This window comes from Mustela nigripes, chromosome 2 (assembly GCF_022355385.1).
Source record: "Mustela nigripes isolate SB6536 chromosome 2, MUSNIG.SB6536, whole genome shotgun sequence".
Lineage (NCBI taxonomy): Eukaryota > Metazoa > Chordata > Mammalia > Carnivora > Mustelidae > Mustela > Mustela nigripes.
The window spans coordinates 55905842-55931306 of NC_081558.1; positions in this window are offsets into that span (position 1 = coordinate 55905842).

Sequence of the window (25465 nt, forward strand, 5' to 3'; positions counted from 1 at the left end):
CTGCGACAGATAAGAATAGAGCCAAAGGAAGAGCCAGGCAAAGGTATCATGGAAATTGCCTCCGAAGCTGATCCAGAGTACACTCTCTCTCACTTAAGTACCATAAGCTAATGAGATCACCAAAAACACAAAAACAAAAAGAAAAGGATGGACACATTTTTCTGTAATTCCCTGTATTTTGGTAAATCGGAGGGGCAGACAAAGCATGAGAGACTATGCACTCTTACAGACAAACCTGAGGATTTGGGAAGGGAGGGAATGGAGAGATGGCTTAGCCGGCTCGTGGGTATTAAGTAGGGCAAGGAGTGCATGGAGCCCTGGGTGTGGTGCATAAACAATGAATGTTGGAACACTGAATTTTTTTATTAATAATAATAAAGGAACAACATCTCTAGGTAAATCATAGAGCTTATTTGAATCTGGAATATTGGGAGATATCAATCTCATCCTGAATCACTGTTTTGAAACTTTATACTTTACTGCAGAGGACTCACTACAGGTTTAGATGAACAAAAATGCTGAACATAGAATATCAAAATTTCCATAAGCTATGTATCCAGTTTTCCAAAGGAATAACTCCTAGCTTGGGTGTGGAACATTTTTTTACAATCAGTACAACCATATCCAAATGTTTTAGTTCATTCTCAGTCCATAATTTACCCTAAAATGCATTTCTTGTGAATTGAGATTCTATGAGTTTTGACAAATGCATATGTCAGGGAATCCGGCATGTGGCACATACACAAACTTTATACCTATGTTTCTAGCACCATGACTCACAGCTGGAATTTGTAGGCGGAGAAAGACCTATATTGTCAGATTCCACTGACAGACCTTATACAGAATAGGCAAGTTCCTCGGGAAAGAAAGGAGAGTTACCAAGAGCTAAAGGCAGGAGGCAAGCTGGAGTTATTTCTTCCTGGGTCCAGAGGTATTTTCAGCCTGGTGAAAGCTGTGAATTCTGGGTAAATTGTAGGAATGGATACAAAGAGCTCTGAATGAAATTACCACTCCTGAGCATAGGCTTACAAATGATTTGAAGCATAAATAGTTTGTATATGACATCCCAATTGATCAGGAAAAACCCAAAGGACTAGGTGATGAAGAGAGAATGTGTGTGAGTGTGCACATGGAAGTTGAAATAGTCCTTCGATATGTGGAGCAGGGGAAATTGACACTGGGTAGGATGCATCACGGGACTCGATGTCATGGAAACAAGGCATGCCGTTAGTGTTTGCCTTCCTTCACGTTGACTATTTCACACTGATTAGAGCCCCTTAGCTGAAAAAGGAAAGACTGTGTTTCTCACTACTTTCCCACTACTCTGCTTTGCATTTTTTCATCCACCAAGTAGGTGGGCCCAGCCGCAGCTCAGTCCTCACTTATTCACCCATCACACGCATGCACTGTAGCTCTGTGTTCACATCAAGCAAAGCACCCTGAATAATTTCTGAACAACACAAGCGATGTCCAGACACAAGCTCTGTCTCTTCCAGAACCTCAAGAGGGCCCACTGGTGCACCTTGCAGAGGACAGTGTGGAGGAAGCCACGCCCTCTCTCCCCAGGGTAAGGTCATCTTTCCTTTTCTGAGTAAGAAATCTCTCATATTCTCTCTCTCTCTCTCTCTCTGTCTTTTGTTGCTCAATCCTATTCAGGTAGGGGAATCACAATGTATAGTAACAATACGCAATTTCCTTGCTTGGGGCCATACTGAGTAAAGGTCTATAACCAGCTGAGAGCTGAAACAAATGGTAGTAGAAATGGCAGCTCACTGTGCTGTGTGGTATTTCTCTAGTGTGTCAGCTAAAGAAATATATCGGTCCATCAAACCTGTCTACTGGGGGTTTTAAGGGCACACACACACACACACTGTAGCATCTTCCTAACTCCCACTTTGATCCAAGAGTATCTGCTGGGCAGCTGAGCACGAAGGGGTCAGAGGACTGACCCTTGGATAAAGTATGACTAATTTGCCTCTGACCTTCTGTGTCCAAGTTGTCAACAGCCTTCTTCTCTGTTATCCCTTTTTCAGGACAGCACAGCCAGGACAGACAATGTCCTGGCCCTGGCTATAAGACCATCCCTGGGGAGGAGATCTAGGAGGGAAAGTCACCTGTGGCCCCACACTGTCCTGGAAAAAATAGAAGAGGAAGAAGGTATGGTGAAAATTGCCTCCTGTCGTTCATCCAGAGTACTCTCTCTCTCACTTAAGTACCATAAGCTAATGAGATTGCAAAAAAAACAAAAAGAAAAAGAAAATCAAAAGGGATGGCACATTTTTCTGTAATTTCCTGTGTACAAAATGAAATTTACCAAGTCAACTGGTCATAGTTTGAACTCAAAGTTGGGTCCAATCTTCCAGGAAACAATAAGGAAAAGTGAATTGTGGTAAATCTGAGGGGCAGACAAAGCATGAGAGACTATGGACTCTAACAAAGAACCTGAGCATTTTGGAAGGGAGAGGATGAAGGGGTGGGTTAGCCTGCTCGTGGGTATTAAGAAGGACAAGTAGTGCATGGAGCCCTGGTGGTGGTGCATAAACAATGAATCTTGGAACACTGAAAATGAAAAAAAAAATGAAAAAAAAAAAAAAAGAAACAACATCTCTAGGTAAATCATAGAGTTTATCTGAATCTGGAATATTGGGAGATATGGACCTCTCCCTGAATCACTGTTTCCAAACTCGATATCTGACTGGACAGGATTCAAAACAGGTTTAGATGAACAAAAGTGCTGAACAGAGAATATAGAAAATTTCCGTAAGCTTCCCCTCAAGATTTCCCTAGGAATAACTCCTTCCGTGTGTGTGGAATTTTTTTTTTTTTTTTTTTTTTTTTGTTTTTTTTTTTTTTTTTTTTTTTTTTTCTTTTTTCCTTTGTTTTTTTTTTTTTTTTTTTTTTTTTTTTTTTTTTTTTTTTTTTTTTTTTTTTTTTTTTTTTTTTTTACTATCAGTGCAACCGTATCCGCAAGTTTTAGTTTATTATAAGTGCATACTTACTCTACAGTGCATTTATTGTGATTTGAGATTCTATGAGTTTTGACAAATGCATATGTCAGGGAATCTGGCATGTGGCACATACACAATCTTTATACCTATGTTTCTAGCACCATGACTCACAGCTGGAATTTGTAGGCGGAGAAAGACCTATATTGTCGGATTCCACTGACAGACCTTATACAGAATAGGCAAGTTCCTCGGGAAAGAAAGGAGAGTTACCAAGAGCTAAAGGCAGGAGGCAAGCTGGAGTTATTTCTTCGTGGGTCCAGAGGTATTTTCAGCCTGGTGAAAGCTGTGAATTCTGGGTAAATTGTAGGAATGGATACAAAGAGCTCTGAATGAAATTACCACTCCTGAGCATAGGCTTACAAATGATTTGAAGCATAAATAGTTTGTATATGAAATCCCAATTGATCAGGAAAAACCCAAAGGACTAGGTGATGAAGAGAGAACGTGTGTGAGTGTGCACATGGAAGTTGAAGTAGTCCTTCGATATGTGGAGCAGGGGGAATTGACACTGGGTAGGATGCATCACGGGACTCTATGTCATGGAAACAAGGCATGCCGTTAGTGTTTGCCTTCCTTCACGTTGACTATTTCACACTGATTAGAGCCCCTTAGCTAAAAAAGGAAAGACTGTGTTTCTCACTACTTTCCCACGACTCTGCTTTGCATTTTTTCATCCACCAAGTAGGTGGGCCCAGCCGCAGCTCAGTCCTCACTTGTTCACCCATCACACGCATGCACTGTAGCTCTGTGTTCACATCAAGCAAAGCATCCTGAATAATTCCTTTGCAACACAAGCGATATGCTGACCGTTCCTCTGTCTATTCCAGATCCTGAAGATGGCCCATTGGTAATCTTGCACAGGATAGTGTGTAAGAAGCCATGCCCTTGCTCCCCATGGAAGGTCATCTCTCCTTTCTGAGTAAGAAATCTCTCATATATTCTCTCTCTCTCTCTCTCACTCTTACTCTCTCTCTGTCTCCTTCTGGTCAACCCTATTCAGGTAGGGGAATCACAATGTATAGTAACAATACGCAATTTCCTTGCTTGGGGCCATACTGAGTAAATGTCTATAACCAGCTGAGAGCTGAAACAAATGGTAGTAGAAATGGCAATCACTGTGTTGTGTGGTGTTTCTGCAGCGTGTCAGCTAAAGAAGTATATTGGTCCGTCAAACCTGTCTACTGGTTGTTTTTGAGGGCACACACACTGTAGCATCTTCCTAACTCCCACTTGGATCCAAGAGTATCTGCTGAGCAGCGGAAGAAGAAGGGGTCAGAGGATTGCCCCGTGGATAAAGTATGACTAATTTACCTCTGGTCTTCTGCCTGCAAGTTAACAAGAGTCCTCTCCCTTGTTATCTCTTTTGCACTTGCTGCCCAGATAAGAACAAGGGCATAGGACACAGGCTGATGAGGGGAGGCCGATTCTGGCGCCACATAAGAATACAATCAAAGCAAGAGCCAGGCGAAATTATCATGGAAATTGCCTCAAGAAGTTGATCCAGAGTACACTCTCTCTCACTTAAGTACCATATGCTAATGAGGTCACCAAAAACACAAAAGTGAAAACAAAAGGATGGACACATTTTTCTGTAATTTCCTGTGTACAAATTGATGTTACCAAAATCAACTAGTGGTAGTATTGAACTCTAATTTGAGTTCAGTCTTACAGGAAAAAAAGGAAACGTGAATTTTGGTAAATTGGGGAGGGGCAGACAAAGCATGAGAGACCTTGGACTCTTACAGACAAACCTGAGGATTTGGGAAGGGAGGGAATGGAGAGATGGGTCAGCCTGCTCGTGGGTATTAAGTAGGGCAAGGAGTGCATGGAGCCCTGGGTGTGGTGCATAAACAATGAATGTTGGAACACTGAATTATTTTTGAATATATATTAAAAAAAAGGAGCAACATCTCTAGGTAAATCATAGAGCTTATCTGAATCTGGAATATTGGGAGTTATCCATCTCGTCCTGAATCACTGTTGCCAAACTTATACATTACTGCAGAGGACTCACAACAGGTTTAGATGAACAAAAATGCTGAACAGAGAATACAGAAAATTTCCATAAGCTACACCTCTAGTTTTCCCTAGGAATAGCTCCTTCCTTGAGTGTGGAACATTTTTTTACAATCAGTGCAACCGTATGCATATGCATTAGTTCATCCTCAGTCCATAATTTACCCTAAAATGCATTTCTTGTGATTGAGATTCTATGAGTTTTGACAAATGCATACGTCAGGGATTCCCGCATGTGGCACATACAAAATCTTTATCCCCATGTTCCTAGCACCATGAATCACATCTGGAACTTGCATGCGCACAAAGACCTATGTGGTCGGATTCCATTGAGAGACCTTATACAGAATAGGCAAATTCCTCGGGAAAGAAAGGAGAGATCCTGAGAGCTAAGGCAGGAGGGAAGGGGGAGTTACTTCTTCGTGGGTACAGAGGTATTTTCAGCCTGGTGAAAGCTGCGAATTCTGGGTAAATTGTAGGAATGGATACAAAGAACTCTGAATGAAATTACCACTCCTGAGCGTAGGCTTACAAATGATTTGAAGCATACATACCTCGTATATGACATGCCAATTATTCAAGAAACACCCAAAGGACTAGGTGATGAAGAGAGGACCTGTCTGAGTGTGCACATGGAAGTTGAAAGAGTCCTTCGATATGTGGAGCAGGGGGAATTGACACTGGGTAGGATGCATCACAGGACTCTGTCATGGAAACAAGGCATGCCGTTAGTGTTTGCCTCCTTCACGTTGACTATTTCACACTGATTAGAGCCCCTTAGCTGAAAAAGGAAAGACTGTGTTTCTCACTACTTTCCCACTACTCTGCTTTGCATTTTTTCATCCACCAAGTAGGTGGGCCCAGCACACCACTTTGTCAGTCCTTCCTTGTTTACCCATCACATGCATGCACTCTAGCTCTGTGTTCACATCAAGCAAAGCATCCTGAATAATTCCTTTGCAACACAAGCGATGTCCTGACCATTCCTCTGTCTCTTCCAGAACCTCAAGCTCGCCCACAGGTGAATCTTGCAGAGGACAGTGTGGAGGAAGCCACGCCCTCTCTCCCCAGGGTAAGGTCATCTTTCCTTTTCTGAGTAATTAATCTCTCATATTCTCTCTCTCTCTGTGTCTCTCTCTCATTTGTCAATTGTATTCAGGTAGGATATTCACAATGTACAGTACCAATCTTATTCGCATTTTATTTGTTTAGGACCATGTTGAATGAATTTGTCTAACAAATTTGTCCTTTCTGATGGAGGCATAATACTCCATAGTGTATATTGACCGCATCTTTCTTATCCATTCGTCCGTTGAATGGCATCTTGGTCCTTTCCACAGTTTGGCGACCGTGGCCATTGCTGCTATAAACATTGAGGTACAGATGGTCCTTCTTTTCATGACATCTGTATCTTTGGGGGTAAATACCAAACCACTCTGATCACCCATGAAATCAGCCTGAGATTAGAATTATACACTTCTGGATTTCTATGGGGGCAAAAGATACCAGTGGACAGGAAAAGCCAAGTGAGAACATGGGACTGATATTGGAAGATAAACAAAAGGGGCAGGGAGCCACCAGAAGCCACCCATTGGAAAGTAATATCCCAATACAAGAGTGCCCTGTGATTGGTAACAAGCATTAACTTGGAGTCTGATTGAAAGCACTCAAAAAGTGCAAAAGATCTTAAGGGGAAGTTGGTGGAATCAGGCGGTTAGAGACAGGGGCTTAAGCCCATGGACCCAGAATGGACACTGCTGGCACTGAGCCAGAGAGAACACAGCAATGCCAGGTCTTGGTCCTGAGCCACCAGTGCACGTAAGAGGGTCTGGGTGCCAGCACACATGAGAGAGTCTGGTGTGGACTCCAGTTCACGCTCTTTAGAACCACAGCCTTTTGCACTCTGCCCACACACTGGCCAACTGGGATCTGAGTCATGCTCCACACCCTCCACTGAGTGAGGTCCCTGCAAGGTTAGCCAGTGCTCTCTAGGAAGGGGAAATTCTGAACACTCCCAGCCCAGGACAACATGAAAATCTCAGTGTGCTTTCTCTGGTTGGGACCCCTCTGGTGTTCTGGACCTGCCCAGACAGCCATGGCAGAGGCAGCCTGTGGAAGCCAGTTCTCTGGACTGGTATTTCTCATGGTTTTGGGTACAAGCTGGAGTTCCTGCGATCCCTGAGACCATGACTGGGGATAAATTCTGCCAGCGGCAGAGGGGGTATTTGTGTGCTCTGGAACACCCAGAGGGGAAAAGACTGAGGCTTCTCTCTAAGACAGAGATATGGGTGCGGTTCGCTTTCCTATAAACCTCCAAAGAACCACCAAAGCCTCCAAGGGGAGAAAAAAAAACCTACAGAGAGCAAAAGCCTGAAAAAAAAACCGTTTCCTCAGAGCCCAACAACTTGATAGGGGGCATGAGGACTGAACTCTAGCAAGACTGCCTGAAAAACCACGTGGCAGGCCCCTCCCACAGGAAGCCAGTCAAAGAAAAACAAAAAACAATAAGAGGACAACCACCACTACTTCACAGATACAGCTTTTATGTTTAATTTGTTCCCACTATTCTCATTCTTTTCCATTTTTTAAATAACTTTTAACCTATTCACCATCACAATGAGATGTTCAGTACAACAAATTCCATAATAACCTTTTAACTTGAAATTTTTTGGTACATATACCTGTTTTTCTTGTGCCTTTCTATTTTTTATTTTATTTTTATTAATATTCATATAGAGATAAGTTTCCCCCAATCAATGCTACCCCTATATACAAAACAGTTTTAATCCCCCTTTTATCAAGACAGTCCTTTAACAAAGATATCAAGATATATCCAGGAAGAATCTTAATAAGATTCCTTGCCCACACTGATAATTTATAACCACCCTCCTATTTTTTTTTCTGTCAGTGTTTATGTGTATTTGTCTTTGTTCTGGTAGTATATAAATCTTGTACATGGGGTTCATTTTGGCTGGGTTTTTTTTTTTTTTCTTGTCATTTACTTTTGTCAGTCTTCTTGTTTGTATACTTTATAAATCTTACCTTTGGGGCCGATTTGGCCTGGGTCTTCTCTTTTTTTCTTCTCTCTCTCTCTCTCTCTCTTTTCTTTTTTCTTTCTATTTGGTGGGGATTCCCAATTACTCAGGAGCGTTCTAGAGTGCACCTTGCCTGTACCACAGTTGACCCATTCAGCTACACATCCCTTCCACCATCTCTCACCAAGAGGACTAGAAGGAGTAATGCCCAACAGAGGAAAAATTCAGAGACGGTGCCCTCTCCATCAGCGCTATTGCATATGGACATAAACAGTATGTCGGAAAGGGAATTCAGGCTAACAATGATCCAGGCAATGGCTAGGTTGGAGAAAACCTTTAATGACAAAATGGAATTGATTAGGGAAGAAGTGAAAGCCACCAGTCATGATGTTAACAATGCTCTCAATGAGTTCCAAACCAACCTAAATTCTCTAACAGCTAGGGTAACTGAGGCAGAAGATAGAATTAGTGATCTACAGGACAAACTCATAGAGAAAAAGGATCATGAGGAGGCCTGGAACAAACAGCTTAAAAGCCATGAAAGAGAAATAGGGAAATAAATGACACTCTGAAACGTTCCGAAGTCAGAATTACTGGAATCACTGAGGGGGAGGAGAAAGAAAGAAGACTAGAGGATATAGTTGCACAAATTCTCCATGAAATTTTTCCCAATCTGGTGATTGGAACCAGCGTTCATGTCCTAGAGGAAGAACGGTCTCCCCCAAAATTGTAGAATCTAGAAAGACCTCGAGACACCTGAGGGTGAAAATGATGACTCATAATTGTAGACAAGAGCTCCTGAAAGCAGCTAGGAGGAAGAGATTCCTTACCTACGGAGGAAAGCCCATCAGAATAACGTCAGACCTGTCCACAGAAACCTGGCAAGCCAGAAAGGGCTGGCAAGATGTATTCGTGGTATTAAAAGAGAGAAGAACATGCAGCCAAGAATACTTGATCCAGCAAGACTGACATTCAGAATGGATGGAGAGATAAAGAGCTTCCAAGAGCAGCAAGGTTTAAAAGAGAATGTGACCACCAAGCTGGCACTACAGGAAGTATTAAGGGGGGGTTCTATAAAAGATGAAGAGATCCAGGAATATCACTGAACAGAAATTTATGGAGATAATCTATACAAAGACTTCACAAGTGACACGATGTCAATAAAAACATACCTCTCAATAATCACTCTCAACATGAATGGCCTAAGTGCTCCCATAAAATGGCACAGGGTTGCAGACTGGATCAAACGACAGGACCCATCCTTATGTTGTCTACAAGAGACCCATTTTGAACCTATGGATACATCCGGATGGAAAGTGATGGGATGGAGAAGCATCTTTCATGCCAACAATCCTCAAAAGAAATCTGGGTAGCGGTTCTCATACCAGGTAAATTAGGTTTTAAACTATAGCCTATAGTCAGAGATACCAAAGGACACTATACCATTCCTAAAGGGTCTATCCACCAAGATCTATTGACTGGAAATATGTATGCCCCCCAATATGGGAGCAGCCATTTACATAAGAAAACTGTTAATCAGGACAAAGAGTCATATTGATATGAAAACATTCATAGCAGGAGATCTTAACCTGCCACTCTCAATAATAGATCATCCAAGGAGAAAATCAATAAAGAAAAAAGAACATTGAATGACACATTGGACCAGATGGACCTCATAGATGCATACAGGACATTCCACCCTATAACAACAGACTACTCATTCTTCTCGAGTGCACATGGAACCTTCTCCAGAATAGAACACATACTGGGTCACTAATTAGGGCTCAAATGATACCAATAGACTGAGATTATTCTCTGCATGTTCTCAGATCACAATGCTTTGAAAATGGAGCTCAACCACAAGAAAAAGTTCGGAAGGAATTGAAACACCTGGAGCTAAAGACCACCTTGTTTAAGAATGTTTGGATCAACCAGGAAATGAAAGAAGAACTTCAACAATTCATGGAAATCAAAGAGAATGGAGACACTTTGGTCCAAAACCTATGGGATACAGCAAAGGCAGTCCTAAGGGGGAAATATATAGCCATCCAAGCCTCCTTCAAAAAAAAAAAAAAAAGAAGAAGGAAAAATCCAGAATACACCAGCTGTCTTTACACCTTAAAGAACTGGAGAATCAACAACAAATTAAGCCAATTCCACACACAAAAAGGGAAAAATAATCCAGACTAGAGCAGAGATCAATGAGATAGAAACTAGAGATATAGTAGTACACATCAATGAAACTAGAAGCTGGTTTTATAAAAGAATTTCTAATATCGATAAACCATAGGCCAAACTAATCCAAAAAAGAGAGAAGGCCCAAATGAGTAAAATTAGGAATGAAAAGGAAGCGATCACAAGTAACACCAAGGAAATAGAAACAATCATCAGAAATTATTATCAACAGGTTTATTCCAATAAGTTAAGCAACCTAGATGAAATCAATGCATTCCTGGAAACCTATAAACCTCCAAAACTGAATCAGGAAGAAATTGACAACCCGAATAGAGCAATATCTAGTAACGAGAGTGAAGCAGTTATAAAAGGCCTCCCATAAAACAAGAGCTCAGGACCTGATGAAATCCCAGGGGAAATCTACTAAACATTCAAAGAAGAAATAATACCTATTCTCCTGAAGCTGTTTCAAAAAACTGAAGCAGAAGGAAAACGTCCAGACTCTTTCTATGAAGCCCGCATTACCCTGGTCCCCAAACCAGGCAAATACCCTACCAAAACTGAGAATTTCAGACCAATATCCCTGATGAATATGGATGCTAAGATTCTCAACAAGATCCTAGCCAACAGGATCCAACAGCACATTAAAAAGATTATCCACCATGATCAGGTGGGATTCATCCCTGGGATACAAGGATGGTTCAACATTCACAAATCAATCAATGTGGTAGAACAAATTAATAAGAGAAGAGAGAAGAACCACATGGTGCTCTCAATTGATGCATAAAAAGCATTTGACAAAATCCAGCATCCGTTCCTGATTAAAATACTTCAAAGTATAGGGATAGAGGGAGCATCCCTCAACTTCATCAAATTTATCTATGAAAAATGCACAGCAAATATCAACCTCAATGGGAAAAAGCTGACAGCCTTCGCTTTGAGATCAGGTACACGACAAGGATGCCCACTCTCACCACTCCTGTTCAACATAATATTAGAAGCCCTAGCAACAGCAATCAGACAACAAAGAGAAATAAAAGAAATAAAATGGGCAATGAAGAAGTCAAACTCTCTCTCTTCACAGATGACATGATACTTTATATGGAAAACCCAAAAGACTCCACCCCCAAACTACTAGAACTCATACAGAGATTCAGTAATGTGGCAGGATACAAAGTCTATGTACAGAAATCAGTGGCTTTCTTATACACTAACAATAAAAATACAGAAAGGGAAACTGGAGAATCGATTCCATTCACTATAGCACCAAGAACCATAAGATACCTGGGAATAAACCTTACCAAAGAGGTAAAAGATCCATACTCGAGGAACTACAGAACACTCATGAAACCAGTTAGAATGGCCAAAATTACCAAGACAGGAAACAACATGTGTTGGAGAGGATGTGGAGAAAGGGGAACCCTCTAACACTATTGGTGGGAATGCAAGTTGGTGCAGCCTCTTTGGAGAACACTGTGGAGATTCCTCAAGAAATTAAAAATAGAACTTCCTTATGACCCTGCAATTGCACTCCTGGTATTTACCCCAAAGATACAGATGTCATGAAAAGAAGGGGATCTGTACCCCAATGTTTATAGCAGCAGTGGCCATGGTTGCCAAGCTGTGGAAAGAACCAAGATGCCCTTCAACGGACGAATGGATAAGGAAGATGTGGGTCCATATACACGATGGAGTATTATGCCTCCATCAGAAAGGACGAATCCCCAACTTTTGTAGCAACATGGACGGGACTGGAAGAGATTATGCTGAGTGAAATAAGTCAAGCAGAGAAAGTCAATTATCATATGGTTTCACTTATTTGTGGAGCATAACAAATAGCATGGAGGACAAGGGGTATTAGGAGAAGGGAGTTGGGGTAAATTGGAAGGGGAGGTGAATCATGAGAGACTATGGACTCTGAAAAACAATCTGAGGGGTTTGAGGCGGGGGGGGTGGGAGGTTGGGGTACCAGGTGGTGGGTATTATAGAGGGCACGGATTGCATGGAGCACTGTGTGTGGTGAAAAAGTAATGAATACTGTTTTCCTGAAAATAAATAAATTTAAAAACAACAACAACAACAAAATAATGATAATTCCTATAACTGACATTAAAGAGTTATCAGTACTTCAAAAAAAAATGAAATGGAAGAAGGTACAAAAAGATGAAAGACCATTCCATGCTCATGGATCAGAAAAATAAACTTTGTTAAAATGTCTATACTGCCTAGAGCAATCTATGCTTTTAATGCCATTCTGATCAAAATTCCACTGGCATCTTTCAAAGAGCTGGAGCAAACAGTCCTAAAATTTGCGTGGAATCAGAAGGGACCCCAAATGGCTAAGGAAATGTTGGAAAAGGAAAACAAAACTGGGGCATCACGTTGCCCGATTTCAAACTTTACTACAAAAAGCTGTGATCACCAAGATAGCATGATACTGGCATAAAAACAGACACATAGACCTGTGGAACAGAGTAGAGAGCCCAGATTTGGACCCTCAGCTCTATGGTCAAATAATCTTCAACAAAGCAGGAAAAAATATACAGTGGAAAAAAGACAGTCTCTTCAATAAATGGTGCTGGGAAAATTGGACAGCTATGCATAGAAGAATCAACCTCGATCATTCTCTTACACAAAGAAAACTCAAAATGGATAAAAAAAAAAAAAAAACCTCAACGTGAGGCAGGAATCCATCAGAATCCTAGAGGGGGGGAGTCAAGATGGTGGAGAAGTAGCAGGCTGAGACTACTTCAGGTAGCTGGAGATCAGCTAGATAGCTTATCTAAAGATTGCAAACACCTACAAATCCAACGGCAGATCGAAGAGAAGAAGAACAGCAATTCTAGAAACAGAAAAACAACCACTTTCTGAAAGGTGGGACTGGCGGAGAAGTGAATCCAAAGCGATGGGAAGATAGACCCCGGAGGGCCGGCAAGCGGTGGAGCAATGGAGCACAAAATCAGGACTTTTAAAAGTCTGTTCCGCTGAGGGACATCGCTGCAGAGGCTAAACCGGGGCAAAGCCCACGCGGAGTCAACGTGGCCTCAGGTCCCGCAGGGTGACAGAAGGACCGGGGGTGTCTGAGTGTCACAGAGCTTGCGGGTATTGGAACGGGAAAGCCGGCTACAGAGACAGAGCTGACAGTAAGCTCGCAGCTCCGTGTTACCTTGAACCGGTCGCAGGCTCGGTGAGCTCGGAGCGCGGCCGGAAGTCAGGCAGACGGGAGTAACTGGGCACTGTTCTCTGAGGGCGCACTGAGGAGTGGGGCCCTGGGCTCTCGGCTCCTCCGGGCTGGAGACCAGGAGGCCGCCATTTGTATTCCCGTCCTCAAGAACTCTATGGAAATCAATCAGGGAACAAAAGCTCCTGAAAGCAAAGCCGAGCGGATTACTCAGCCCGGCCCCTGGTAAGGGCAGTGCAATTCCGCCTGAGGCAAAGACACTTGAGAATCACTACACCAGGCCCCTCCCGCAGAAGATCAACAAGAAATCCAGCCAAAACCAAGTTCACCTACCAACGAGTGCGGTTTCAATACCAAGGAGAGCAGCAGAATTCCAGAGGAGGAGAAAGCAAAGCACGGAATTCATGGCTTTCTCCCTGTGATTTTTTAGTCTTGCAGTTAATTTAATTTTTTTCTTTTTCATTATTTTTCTCTTCTGCTAAAATTTTTTTTTATATAATTTTTTATTTTTTATAAACATATATTTTTATCCCCAGGGGTACAATCTGTGAATCACCAGATTTACACACTTCACAGCACTCACCAAAACACATACCCTCCCCAATGTCCATAATACCACCCCCTTCTCCCAAACCCCCTCCCCCCAGCAACCCTCAGTTTGTTTTGTGAGATTAAGAGTCACTTATGGTTTGTCTCCCTCCCAATGCCATCTTCTTTCATTTATTCTTCTCGTACCCACTTAAGCCCCCATGTTGCATCACCACTTCCTCTAATTTTTTTTAACTTTTACCCTTTTCTTTTTTAACTTTTTTTAACTAGTTTAATATATTTTTTTCTTTTTTATACTTTTCTTTATTCATTTTCTTTTTTTAATTCTTTTTTTTCTTTCTTTCTTTTTGAACCTCTTTTTATCCCCTTTCTCCCCCCTCATGATTTGGGATCTCTTCTGATTTGGTTAGGGCATATTTTCCTGGGGTTGTTGCCACCCTTTTAGTATTTTCCTTGCTCCTTCATATACTCTTATCTGGACAAAATGACAAGGCAAAAAACTATACCACAAAAAAAGAACAAGAAGCAGTACCGAAGGCTAGGGACCTAATCAATAAGACATTGGTAATATGTCAGATCTAGAGTTCAGAATGACAATTCTCAAGGTTCTAGCCGGGCTCGAAAAAGGCTTGGAAGATATTAGAGAAACCCTCTCGGGAGATATAAAAGCCCTTTCTGGAGAAATAAAAGAAATAAAATCTAACCAAGTTGAAATCAAAAAAGCTATTAATGAGGTGCAATCAAAAATGGAGGCTCTCACTCCTAGGATAAATGAAGCAGAAGAAAGAATTAGCGATATAGAAGACCAAATGACAGAGAATAAAGAAGCTGAGCAAAAGAGGGACAAACAGCTACTGGACCACAAGGGGAGAATTCGAGAGATAAGTGACACCATAAGACGAAACAACATTAGAATAATTGGGATTCCAGAAGAATAAGAAAGAGAGAGGGGAGCAGAAGGTATACTGGAGAAAATTAATGGGGAGATTTTCCGCAATATGGCAAAGGGAATGAGCATCAAAATGCAGGAGGTTCAGAGAACGCCCTTCAAAATCAATAAGAATAGGCCCACACCCCATCACCTAACAGTAAAATTTACAAGTCTTAGTGACAAAGAGAAAATCCTGAAAGCAGCCTGGGAAAAGAAGTCTGTAACATACAATGGTAAAAATATTAGATTGGCAGCTGACTTATTCACAGAGACCTGGCAGGCCAGAAAGAGCTGGCATGATATTTTCAGAGCACTAAACGAGAAAAACATGCAGCCAAGAATACTATATCCAGCTAGGCTATCATTGAAAATAGAAGGAGAGATTAAAAGCTTCCAGGACAAACAACAACTGAAAGAATCTGCAAACACCAAACCAGCTCTACAGGAAATCCTGAAAGGGGTCCTCTAAGCAAAGAGAGAGCCTACAAGTGGTAGATCAGAAAGGAACAGAGACCATATACAATAACAGTCACCTTACAGGCAATACAATGGCACTAAATTCATATCTCTCAATAGTTACCCCGAATGTTAATGGGCTTAATGCCCCAATCAAAAGATACAGGGTATCAGAATGGATAAAAAAACAAAAGCCATCTATATTTTGCCTCCAAGAAATTCATTTTAAGCCCGAAGACACCTCCAGATTTAAAGTGAGGGGGTGGAAAATAATTTACCATGCTAATGGAGATCAGAAGAAAGCAGGAGTGGCAATCCTTATATCAGATCAATTAGATTTTAAGCCAAAGACTATAATAAGAGATGAGGAAGGACACTATATCATACTCAAAGGGTCTGTCCAACAAGAAGATCTAACAATTTTAAATATCTATGCCCCCAACGTAGGAGCAGCCAACTATATAAACCAATTAATAACAAAATCAAAGAAACACATCAACAATAATACAATAATAGTAGGGGACTTTAACACTCCCCTCACTGAAATGGACAGATCATCCAAGCAAAAGATCAACAAGGAAATAAAGGCCTTAAACGACACACTGGACCAGATGGACATCACAGATATATTTAGAACACTTCATCCCAAAGCAACAGAATACACATTCTTCTCTAGTGCACATGGAACATTCTCCAGAATAGATCACATCCTCGGTCCTAAATCAGGACTCAACCGGTATCAAAAGATTGGGATCACTCCCTGCATATTTTCAGACCACAATGCTCTGAAGCTAGAACTCAACCACAAGAGGAAGTTTGGAAAGAACCCAAATACATGGAGACTAAACAGCATCCTTCTAAAGAATGAATGGGTCAACCGGGAAATTAAAGAAGAATTGAAAAGAATCATGGAAACAAATGATAATGAAAATACAACGGTTCAAAATCTGTGGGACACAACAAAGGCAGTCCTGAGAGGAAAATATGTAGCGGTACAAGCCTTTCTCGTACACAACCTAACCCTACACCTAAAGAACAAGAAAGAAATCCTAAACCCAGCAGGAGAAGAGAAATCATAAAGATCAGAGCAGAAATCAATGAAATAGAAACCAAAAAAAACAATAGAACAAATAAACGAAACTAGGAGCTGGTTCTAATTAATAAAATTGATAAACCCCTGGCCTGCCTTATCAAAAAGAAAAGAGAAAGAACCCAAATAAATAAAACCATGAATGAAAGAGGAGAGATCACAACTAACACCAAAGAAATACAAACTATTATAAGAACATACTATGAGCAACTCTATGCCAATAAATTTGACAATCTGGAAGAAATGGATGCATTCCTAGAAACATATAAACTACCACAACTGAACCAGGAAGAAATAGAAAGCCTGAACAGACCCATAACCAGTAAGGAGATTGAAACAGTCATTAAAAATCTCCAAACAAACAAGAGCCCAGGGCCAACTTTTGTAGCAACATGGATGGGACTGGAAGAGATTATGCTGAGTGAAATCAGTCAAGCAGAGAGAGTCAATGATCATAACATAAAATTTAAATCCTAACGACAGTTAAGTATATAGTTCAGTGGCATTAGTAGCACATTGCCATTGTTGTGTAACCATCCCCCCATCCATCTCCAGGACTCTCTTCATCTTGTGTAGGTGAAACTCTGTCTACATGAAACTGTCCCTCCCCCAGCCCCTGGCAACCACCAGCCTACTTTCTGTCTCTGAGTCTGACGACTCCAGGAACCTCATATAAGTGGAGTCATTTAGTATTTGTCCTTTTGTTACTGGCTCATTTCACTGAGCACCAAGACCTCAAGTTTCATTCAAGTTGTAGCCTGTGTCACAGTTTCCTCCTAACCCCCAGAGTCTCCTTCCCCTGTTTCCTCTGGCTAGAACTACATGGTTTCTATTAGTACTTCATGAGAGGAAAGAAATGGGGAACTCACCCTCAACCAAGATCCATCTCCCACGTTTTGGCTTGCTCCATAATTGGCCAGCTTTCATTCACTTTTCAGAGTTCTCAGATGGTTGTCTTTTATGTTTTTCCCAAAGATGTGAGCTGAAATTAGAAAGAGCAACAGGTGTACCACAACAAAACTGTAACTTTTCCAGAAATTCAATTTAAAATGTTTTCATTTTATTTTTATAATTTTCATATGGACGTGATGGTAATGGAAGCATTCCTTCATATTAGTTTGGACTTCAAATTGTACCGATGTGTGTGATTCATAATACACACCTCTCATTATTTCTCAAGAACAAGGAGGAAGGAAATAGTCATTCACTCATAAAATAGTTCTGAGAGTAAGATCAGCGATATATGAATTTAAAAAGTCTCAATTTTCATAACATTCATAAACCTAACTTCTGTTGAAATTAAGAATTGAGATGTTCTAATGACCAACGGTGTAGATACTGTAATCATCACATGTCATATAAGCATGAAAATATTGAAGACATGAATATAAGACTTACACCATGGGCAAAGATCAAAAATACTTGAAAAAGAAATGAGATTATATATGCATGGGAGTGAGTTTCCCATTTCTTGGCTCTCATGGATTTTTTTCTCCTGAACTGGCCTGGCAGTAGTAATAGAAACCATATCCCTCTGGCCAGTGGATACAGGAAAAGAGCCATTGAGGACCAGAGAGTGTGGGAGGGAATTCCAGAGGAGAGAACCAGAAAAGGGATCCTAATTCTGTCTAGGTATCTGCAGGTTGTCCCAACCTAATTCCTGAGCACATAGGGCACATGTACAAAATAACAGAGCTACTCAATCTAATACACAGAATCTCAACTCGACTTATAGGCTGACTGACCCAACCCAAGTCAATTGCCTTCTACAGCAAAGCAACATCTCAAGAGGCATGTACCAGGACTGAGAACACAACATAACATTCACAATGTGTGAATATAATTCAAAATGACTCAATATACAAAGTATCAGGAAAATGTGACCCCTTCTAAAGGACGAACACAACCAACAGATGCCAAATTTATATCCTACAGATGTTGAAAATATATTGTTATGTAGCCATTCGGTTTGTGGTCATTTATTATGGCAACCCCAGAAATCTACTAGGGCTTTCTTCTAAAGTGTAACAAAGTGTGACTCACTGAAGAAAGCTTTAACACATTCACTGCATTTATAAGGATTATCACCTCTGTATAATTTTGGTAGCTAAGGAGTTTTAACTCCTGGCACTATAGCTTCTTACTTTCATTAAAATCAGAGGAATTCTTTACAGTATGACTTGTCTGCTCTCTTCCCTAGTGATAGCCTTGCTACATCTATTACACTTATGGGAATCCCTCCACTGTTAATCCTTGAGATCTTATGAGGTTTGGTATGATTAAAGGTTTTCCCATACTGATTACATTTTAAAAGTTTTACTCCTGCCTGGGTTGTGCTATTACAGAATAAGTTCCCACATTCGTTATGTTTATAAGAATTTATGCTAGCAGCTTCTCTTGACTTTGTCTACACTACTTTTGAAATGCCCTTAAATAATGGTGCGAAATTTTTCTTAGAGGAATAATCTCTGAGTTAAGGTGAAATTGGCTTTTCACTTTTACCATATTCGTGTCTTTCCTCCACAGTCAATGCTGTCATTGAAAATGAACACAACTGGCTTGAAATACCCTTTTCTGTAGGATGTATAAATAACTATTCTTTCGGAATATTTTCATAATCTACTGAGGTGTATTCTTGGTCTAAAGTGTTCTGTTGTATGTCTGATACTATGGTTTCAGGTGTACTCTCTGAGAACTAAAAAGAGCTCAAGGGCAAATAACCCCTTCCCTATCTGACAAAGTCACTGTCATATGTTAGTTGTCACAAAAATGGATAATCTGGAAGAGAGAACATGTGAATTGTTTCAGATACGATCTTATGTAAGGCAGAAAATCCATAAAGCACACACAAATAAGCAAGCAGACGCGAATGAAAGAGAACACAGACTGGAGAGTTACTAAAGATTGATGGTCTTCGAGAGATGTCAGGGAGAATGACAGAAAAAGGACTTCCAATACCCTGCTTCCTAAAAGCCATGACACTGGCCAAAACAATCAAAACCAACCCTTTCAGACTCTTGAATTTAACCAAAGGCTTAGAGTAAGAGAGAATTTATTCAAGGAAGGTGGCTGAATGTGGGTAAGCCCAGCAGGCTCTGCAGCGTTAAGATTGCTCTATCCATACCCTCTTCTCCTTGCCTGTGGGTATCTTTGAAAATCAAGATCCAGTAGTCATGGTGAAAACCTACAGCCCAGCAGTCAATGGAGGAGAAAGAATTGGGTTGGAACACTCCATGAGAACTGTCACTATTTCACCGGTCTGTAAATTCCAGAGATAACCCCACTCAAAGGCCTTCTCTTCATTTTCCTTATTCAGAATTACCCACTGTGAAAAGCCTTGTCAACAGGCCATCTGTCAAAAACAATCGGCAGCAGCTGGGTTACCTGAGGTGGTCATCACAGGTAGGATAAAAATCAAGCTAACTAAAACCCTTCAGAAAGTAAAATCTGGAGAACGAGCTGTCAGGGGTGGTGGGGAGAGCTCTGGATTCCGGGAGACTAAAAACCGTATGGATAAACAGGCTCTCATGAACACTCGGGGATTCGGGTATGCTAGGAAAGATGCGACAAGGCCCTGAGCTCTCACCTGGGGCTGACCATGTTGCTCTGAGCAGGCAGAAAGCCAAGGCTAAGACAAGGCTATTAAGTGTCCTGCGGTGTCAAAGTCATGCCCCAATACACACAATGTCCCTCAGTCCCCAGATGAGCAATGCTAGCATCCTCTTACCTCATTTTCCTTAGCCAGAGAAATATTACCTATGGTTGTGGCCTTGACTGCCTCTGCTCCCATTCTCGCATGAACTCACCCACCTGGCTTCTGTTTGTACCACCTGAAAGCCACCAAGGGCATCAGTAACCCCCACATGCCAAATCTAATCTTCTCCTCTGGGACTATCTGTTCACTGTCTCAGTGGGTTTTCAGCACAGGGTGGCCTCACCTTTGTTGAAAGCATCTCTTCTCTGAAATCCATGTCATTGCATTTACCTGCTTCGCCGTCTGCTTGGCTGAACACCCCTTCCTCTGTCTCCCCCATGTGCTTCTCTTCTCTCTCTTTCAATGTTAGTGGGCCCAGGACTCAGGGCAAGGTCTCTACGCTTCTGTCTGCACCCACAGTGCTGTGGCATTAAATATTATCCAATTCCCATGACTTTCTGTCTCCCTCCTACCTGGAGTGTTCTCCCCATGGATATCTAATAGTATCTCACTCTTAACAACGTGAACACAGAAGTTCCCCAACCCCCATCCCACTCTGGGGTGGTGGGGAGGGGCGAAACTGTCCCTATTTTTCCTGCCCCAAGTCTCTTTTCCTCTCTGTCCAGTATCAGGCAACATGAACCCTCTGTGTTGCTGTCACGAGCACACTATGAAGGCGCACACACAAGCTGTACCTCTCCACGTCAGCTTTATTCGGTCACAAAGCAAGGTCAACATAATTGTAAAGCAGCTTCAGGATTCCAAACTCAATGACATTTCAGCCCGTGATTAACTAGGCTTCTGAAATGGCACACAAGACAAGGCATGCAACAAACAATACGGAGAGCAGGAAGTTAACGAGCCAAACGCCAAGTGAGTCTATGGAGGTGTAGTGGAGATAAGGCCTCGTCCAGTCCAGGTCAGCTCTCGGCACTTGCTGCTTCTGATGTTCAGTGAAGGCTCTCAGTTCTGTGTGGAGATTAGTCAGGCAGAGAGCCTTCGGTGGCAGATGCCCTTTTGAAGTGGTCAGACGGAGGGATCCTCGTTTGAGGCATCTAAGATTTTGCTGCAGAAAAAAAAAAAAAACCCTCCTGTTTTGAAGCGATTTAATCAGTCTTGGGCGCCTATAGGCTTCCTCCGCTTCTGCTTGCTGTCAGGTCTGGGGTGTCATCAGCTGGTGCTGGTCTCAGCGATATCTGGTAGCTGCAGTCCACTTAGCTGCTCGTGTCACTGCTTGACGTGGGCAGTCGACTTGCAGTCGACAGTTATCCAAGCCAAAAGTTGAGGGATCATCCTTAGATTCTTCTGTATCTCCTATATCTGTCACACCTATGCTACCACTAAACCCTGCCTTCACTAGAGCCAAAATAATATATACCCCCGATCCAAACACTTTATTTCATCACCTAGTCACACGGCCTGATATAATACAATCAATATTGATACGCATCTCTGCAGTGGCAAGATCCGCTAGGTGCTTACAAATCCTCTTCACGCAAGACCCATTTCCCAGTCTCCCTGCAGTTACTTCAGACCAGATGATGGGGTTTGTGCTGCTAGAATGCAGAAACAAGTAGCACATACTGCCTCCAGCCTACAACGTCCCCCTCAATCATCCTCTCAGGGCTAGAGGCAGGGGTCAACTTGGCAGTCATAAGTCATTCCAGGCCAGACCCCAAAACACCTTCTTGGGTTGCCATCCAGAGTTGCCCAGCAACCACATCACACTATGCAGTATGACAAAGCAACTTTTCCAATTTTTCCATGGCAAGCAACTGAGATTTGGAGCTTTTTCGGCACTGCAGCCGGCATGTGCCCAGACGGACACATATAAACACCACATGTAGAGAATGCCCCACTTGGTCGGTAGATATCCTTGTGAGAGTGCTTGAACTGGGTGCAGCAGACAAGGGGAACCTCAGACTAATTTACAGTGTCTTCATTTTCACAAGGATAATGAATATATAGATTTTGGGTGTGAGTAACAAATTGAAAAGACAATCCCCACATGCCCCTCCTCTTGCTCCTGGAAAACTCTATCCCCCGACTGTCCTTCCCTCACTCACATCCTTGGTTCCCTGGGCTCCACGGCCCTGGCTCAGGGCTCGGGAAGCAAAGGAACTATGAGACACAGTGGGTGAATCCCTCAACAGACATTGACCCTGGGCCCTGGGCCTGCTGCAAACTGGGAACCAAAAAATAAACGAGTCAGTTTCCATGGTCCTAGACAGCTCCCATAGCCTGGCAATTTCTCTTCAGAGTGACCACTCTGTGCCACAGTAACAAGGTCATATGCTGAAGATGGGACTTGTCCAGAATTCAAGAGAGCTTACTCTTTGGGTCTTTGTCTTCATCATTGTCCAAAGCTAGCAGAGAGGCAGAACAGAGAGATCATTGCATCAGGGCTGAGAGTAGTGTGTGCTCGGATCAAGTGGAAAGGCCACAAAGGCAGAAGTGATCAAATTAGGAGCACTTAAAGAATATTTGCCCGCAGTGGGTCTTCATGGCTGAGCAGGAGCTCAATGAGACAGTAAGAGTAAGCGAAGGAGTACGCAAGGCAGCAGGCGCCCCGTGTATAAAGCAGAGAGGGGTGAAATGATTCTTTACTTTCAAGGCACTGATGGCCTCAAGTTTGGTAGAAACACAGGCTGTGTGCAAGGGAGAGGTGCTCTGGGCAGACGCCCCCATATGAATTTGGATTTCACCCACAGGGCTGCCATAACCATTGTACAGACTGTGTCCTTGGGTACCTGGCTACAAGGGCAAACAGGGCTGAATTCCAATCAAGTTCAACCCAAGCCATGCACCCTGGCACAGGTTTGGGTCTACCAGGAGAAAGCAATGCCTTTTTCTCACCTTCCCAAATATGTTGTGTAGTCTAACAGCAGCCTTTTTCATCCTGTCCCCAACACCACAGCTCTGAAAGCCTTTGGAAAGGCTTGTAGGATCTTACTGCATTTTCACAACTCCATGGAATAGGGCTTATGAGCACATATATGAAGAAATTGAGAGGTGGAAAATGACAAAACTCTCCAAGAGGGGCCACTCAAGTTCCAGGGATCCTACCTGGGCCAAAAGATCCTGGGACAAACCAGTGAGACCCTTGACCATTTGCCCTCTGAGAAACACAGGCTTGATGAATACAACTAAGGTTTCTTATACACATGATTCGACATGACCAGAAATAGAAATATGAACAAGGCAAGGCAAAATCATAGCTCTTGAAATCATTCTAGTATTTCCTTCTACTCTGTCGGACTGGTTTTGGTGAAAACCCATCTATAATAGGATGGCATGTCCCCTCATGACCTGGCAGCAGAAACCAGGTCATGGCCACACTTCAAGGAAAATCCGCTTTGTGGCCCCTCCTAAGATGGGGAGGGGCCTACAATTTCACACATCTGAAATGCTAGACATTCCACTGAGAAACCAGTGCAAATAATACTATCTGATTTCTATTTAATACTACGTGGGTGAAAAATAAAAGGGATTTTGGAGGGGGGGGAGTCCTGCTGATTGAATTCTGTTTCCTGGCTTATGAAAAGCAGAGCCTAACAAAGAGAAAGGGATGACCCCCCTACCCCTGACCACAGTCCCTTCTGTCTCCTTCCATTGCCCTAATTTTACAAATGGGAAAACTGAGGCCACAAAGCAACCCTTTGGGCCTGAGGGCAACGAAGGCTGTAGGAAGATGCTGCGTGTGAATTCAGACCCTGAACTAGCTTCTGAGTGCCACTGTGTGGCTTGCTCTCCAAGGATGGATGACGACATTGAAACACTGGCTAGATAAGTTTCATTACTCCCATTCTGGCTTATATATGGAACATTCATTAGATACATAAAATTCATCAAGAGTTGTACTAAAAATACATAAGATGTTTATCAAATAGGTTGTTAAGGAACTTTCTAAAAGTTCCAAAAACCAAGCCTGCTTACAGGTAGCCAGTACTTGGTGGCTACTAGAAAAAGCTTTGAGTACTGTTTTGGCGCCATCTCGTGTCTAGTACTGAGATCAGCATGTACAAACAAGGAATCAAAAACACAGAGCAGTGGTATGGAGGACTTGAACTACACTGGGAGGGGTGAGTAGCCAGGTGTCCCTGAAAGCTTAGGGACGGAAGGAAGATGCAACTGGAGGAGCTGGCCCGAAGCCTTATCTCACAGGCACTGAGGGCAGGGGGCGGTGAGCTCCTCAGTAATGTCATCAGATGTGCGTTTTAGAACAACTCAGCTGTAGGCATATTAGCAGCGGTTTCGAGAAGGCATCAGGCACTGATGACGTCAGCATGTGCAAGACTGTGTTTGCAGTCTCAATTCTTCCGCCAAATCACAGGAAAGAATATCTGCCTTCTATCAGAATATAAGCGGGGATTACTGGCTGTATTGCTCACATCTCTATCCAGACTGCCTAGAACCGTGCCTGGTACAGGATCGTTTTTATCCAAAAATAAAAGGGGCATACTTTACAATATAAAGGCGACATGATAATACTGTCAAAGTGTGGATCCCCTACCCCGTCCATCCCTAAAGCACCTTTTTAGAGACTAAGGGGCACACCCCCAACTTCTCACCAGCTCTATGGGCATACATCTTTGTCCTGAAACCTCACAGATGAAACAAGGAGCATCAGTGAGTTGGCCCCGCTAAGGGACAAGGCGTTCTTCCCATCTGTGACTCTTTTCACTACTCATGCCCCAGAAATCTCCTTCCTGCCAGTTTCAGGCAAATACTTTGGGACCAGGCAAGGCTGAGGGGTGTGTCAGGGGGGTCACGCACACCCCTGTTGGGCCGCCAGGTTACAGCATCCCCCGCATGCCTGGGAAATGTTCTCTAAACAGCGTGAGGGACAATTACAGCTCCAGAAGAACACTTGTCCACGTGACCTTGCCCAGGACGAACCCCAATGACAGAGGCAACATTCGGTGCCACTAGAAAATAGGAAAAGTCAGTATCACCCCCTGAGGGAGAGGCCTTAAGAAAGGCTGCACACACCAGAGTCTACTGCTTCCTTCCATTGCCCCAATTTTACAAATAGGGAAACTGAGGCCACCAAAGGAAGAGAGTCTCTCTGAAAGCTACTTCACAGGCTCAGGAAACCCAAGCATGCGACTTTCCCGCTGGTCCTAGAAAGGAGGGGTCCAGTGGTGACACGCGACAGGACTTGCGGAGCAGCCTCACCTCTGCACACACCCACCGCCTCCACTAGCCATGGATACACTCGGCCTCAGTCTTGTCTCACAGCCGCTTGGCTCCCTGGCATCCACGTTGCCCCTCTACTCGGCTCGGCCTGGCCCGCCGGGGCTCCACCCGACCAGCTCGGCCTACCAGCT